Raw genomic sequence first — 4,443 nt, forward strand, 5'->3', positions numbered from 1 at the left:
TATTAAGTATGCATGTTCAAATTTCTAAAGTTTAATGAAAACAATACAGTAGCAAATGTGTATAAATTTCAAAATGGTAGGCGGTATGGGGGGAAATGGGATGGAAAAAGCCAATCAAAACAAAACCCAACCAAATATTATACAGAAATGACATTAATATAACCAGTGTTAAGTTCTTCTGATGTCTGGGAATGATAATATGCTAACTCAATGAAAGAATTGGAATATTTGGTGTAAATGGTTATGCAGTACTTTTTTTCTTGGCATGGTACTTACATCCATTTATAAGAGAACCAATATTGATAACCAGAAAATGTTCATTTACAGAAGAGTATCTCCACTTATCCTAATTTGCTCAAAACTTGGAAGACATGTAAATGTCTAAGATGACCTTCTGAGATTGGGCAAACAGCAAATATGATGGAGGCATCTCCTAAGTATTGAATCATTTATTCTACAAATTTTAAAAAAGAATGAGCTAATTGTATGAGTACCCATTAGGATGGTACACCAAAGAACATCCATGGGGGCTGCTGTTTCCTAAGACTGTCACTTAGACTCTACAATGCATACTCAGTGAACATGCCTGAATGAGGGTTGTACTCTGTAATGATTTATGTCAGGAATTATCAGTCAGGAATTCCCACTGACTCATCTGTGGAATTTGGGTTTCTCACTCTTAAAATAGAGACAAAAAGTCTGCATACTTGTCATAAATGTAATGGGAAGAATTATTAGCTTACTTAGGCATGTTGAAAACAAATAGTAAGTATTAACCAGTGATAATGGTCTAAAAACTTTTATAACATTAAAGGTTGAAATCATAAGCCCCTTATAACCTTGGTTAGGTGTTTAATGTAAAAACCAACTGGAAATAAAATCAAAAGCCAAGCAATGGTCCTTTCCTCCCCACCCCTATGGTTATTATTACATGCAAAATGAGAGGCACTAGAATTATTTTGCAGAAAAATTGCCACCAGGGGACAGTTTGTTTATAATTAAAACTAAAGGCCCAGTGCATGGATTTGGACACTGGTGGGGTCTCTCAGCATGGCCTGTGGGTATCGGGCTGAAACTGGCATCCAACATCCCCCAAGGGATGCAGTAGTGTGTGAAGCGGCAGGCGGCCAGGGAGGAGCTGCTCCTGCTCATCCTGGTCAGCTGAGCAACTGCCCCTGTCTTCCCCCGCCGCCCCTTGCATCTCCTGGTCTGCCACACACAGCTATGGAGAAGTGGGTCCCTAGGGTGGAGCTCCCACAGCCTTTCTAGGTGTGCAGACTGAGGCTCGGAGAAGTGGGGTGAGTGCCCGAGGGGCACCCCAGGTGGATCAGGGAGTCGCCATAGCTGCGTGGCAAGGCTGCCTTTACACGCTGTCCTGCAAGTCCTGGGGTGGCTCCGGTCTGATAGGAGATAGGAGGAGGCAGATACTAGGGACGAGTTTGTGGTCTCTTTTTTCCCTCCCTCGGTCCCTTGGTCCCGGCTGCCCAGGGAGGATGTGGCTGGAGGGGTTGATGGGGGTCGGGGGTGCTGTGCCTCTGGAGCAGTGCCTGGGGAGTGGCGGAATTTGGGCCGATGGCCTGGCCTCCCAGTGCGAACTGCAGCTTGGCTCCACCTGCTTGTGATCTTTCATAGACTCAATCACCTGTTTCTCATTTCATCTGTTCAGGTTGACTGCCCCCTGGTGGTCAGTGCGCGTCATAGCGACTGGTTGACTGGTCTTAAAATCTGAGACAAGTCTTAAAATCTGAGAATCTGATAATAGTATATAGAGAACAGACAAAGAAAGACTATAAACCTGCTTCAAGGTTATTTGTACATTTTAATGTCAAAGGATTAAAAGATTATGATGCTGTTGAAAGCACATTAGTACAATATAAATACGTATAGTTAACTATAACTTCCACAAAACCTTTTGAGCATAACAAACATAAAAAAAGTTGCAATAAGCCTTACATATCCTTTGACTTTACCACAATATTAAAAAGGCAAAACAAAACAAAACAAAAACACAAAAAACCCTCTGGTAGGTTTAATTATTAGGATGTTTAATTACTACTCACTTTGAAATATATTTTATTCCCAGAAATATATTCATATAACTGAAAATGTGAAAGGGCCCAAATTAAAATATTTTTCTAAACATTGTTCCAATATTTTTGTAAGAAATGTTCTGTTTTTATTTTGAAATTGAGGATTGTCCTCAGGAAAGGGAACTATAAAGTTCATATAAAAAACACTAATTCAAGCCTTGCCTGGATGGCTCAGTTGGTTGGAGTGTCATCCCATACACTAAAAGGTTGCAGGTTTGATTCCTGATCAGGGCACATACCTAGGTTGCTCAGGAGGCAACCAATTGATGTTTTTCTCTCTCTCCTTCCCCTTTTCTTTAAAAACCAATGAAAACATATCCTCCAGTGAGGATAAATAAAAAAAGTTGACCTAAAAAAACCACACTAATTCAAAATAAGCCCAATAGTACAGTAAGTCCAAAAAGGAAGTTTAACCTTTTAGGTAAAGGGACGAAAATGTAATTTCTAAGCATTTAAAAAGATTATGCTTTTACTAAATTGAACTATGAAACATGAACCTGGTAATTCAGTGTCAAAGATTGTTACTTCAGATTGGAGAAGCCTGTTTATATAACTGTATCTTTTATGAGTTGAAAAAAAAGATATATCCACTTTATTCTGGATCACTGCAAATTTCATTCTTTTGTCTCCAGGGATTTTGATTTGTTACTTACATGAATTGTCCTATTACTTTTGGAACTGTAAGTAATAATGTTTGTAGAGCTCCAAATTTGAAGAATGTAATGAAAAAACAAACAACACAAACTACAAACTATTGGGTATTTTTTAAAGGATATAAATTTAAAAATAAAATTGGGAATGAACTGACCTAAATCTCACAATTTAATTATTTGGAACTACTTACAAGGAAATTTAACAAGAACAATGGTTCTAATATTAAATCCCTTTTAAAAAATTTTTATTTTTCCATCACCATTTATCCCCGTTATGCCTTCTCCCACCTTAAATCCCTTTCTTAATCTAGTGTCACAGCCCCAAATTACTTATCCCCTTCTTTGGTTAACAGTACTTGCTTTTTTTAAAGAACTTACCTGCCCCACTGTTTCTGGTAAGACCACCAAAATCCCACACTTCCATGTTTTCAAGTATCTTCTATAGGGGAGGATAGTATAGTGTGGGAAGGCAAAAATCTATCATTTTGCCAAGACGATGGTGGCCTTTCTCTGAGGGCACAAATATAGGGAGAAAAGTCTTTTTCTGAAAAATAGCAAAATTTCCCTCTCCCTTCATCTCCTGCTTGTTATAAAATTGTGGAAACCTCTTTCACACCAGGGCATTATTCTTAGTCATTTCTAGTCATCCAGTCTAAAAAAACCTGTTAATTATTTTTTATATTGATATTAAAAAGGAATTTTTGAGGCATATAATGAAAATTTTACTAAGTAGTGTAAAATAATGTGAAATTACTTAAATCAAAAGGGAAAGTGATCACAGGTGAGGATAAGGCAGGGTTGCAGGACTGGTTAAGGCTGGGTAATAGAAGGGAGGTTCATTATACATTCTATTTTTATGTAAGTTCATAACTCACCATAATAAATTTTTAAAAACACTAAAACACTTGACAAATCACCTGCTTAGACTGACAACTCTCAAGGATCTCGGTGGGCCACTTCTTTGAGGGGTCTCTCCATTCAGCCAGCCTTGAGGAACGATGACCCTTCCCTTCTCAAAGCACAGAATTATGTTATAAAACAGCTCCATGTATTCCCACACAATAAAGGGAAGAGTATATGAGTCAACAATGTATAAGACTCTTAGGGAAGACTCTTCACCATTAAATCTTTAGGAAATCAATTTTCCTAATACTCTTTTCCCCTTATGTGGATAATTCATGTACTAATTTAGTATTTACTCAACTATCAGAATGGTCTTTACACAACTGATTTCCATAATGCCTCTTACATTATGACCTCTAAATGGACAAAGATTTAACTTGGTTATACTGTGTTTTGCTTAGTACACGTTAAAAATTGACACAAAAAAATAAGTATCTGCCAACTATAAACACCTAGATGGAAAATATATTCTTGTGTTGTCCTGTATTGACTTATGACTTTGGATGTATTGTATATTGTGAATCACTTTATGGTTATAAAAAACTTTTACAGTAGGCTGTGAATTTCACTAACAAAAAAAGTACAGAAGGAGCAGGCAAGCTGCGGAGAGATCCACTGTAATTCTTTTTTCAGTTTCATATTAGACCACAAAATTCTACCATTTCTATTATTTGTGATGAACTGAGGACAAAGAAATGTTCAAATTCTCCTTATCCTAACAATAAGGCAATGAAGCACAATGGAAAGCTGAATTCTAACTGTAAATGTTTTCTGCAACGTAACATTTTCAAATCTGC

The sequence above is a fragment of the Myotis daubentonii genome, chromosome 1 (assembly GCF_963259705.1).
Source record: "Myotis daubentonii chromosome 1, mMyoDau2.1, whole genome shotgun sequence".
Lineage (NCBI taxonomy): Eukaryota > Metazoa > Chordata > Mammalia > Chiroptera > Vespertilionidae > Myotis > Myotis daubentonii.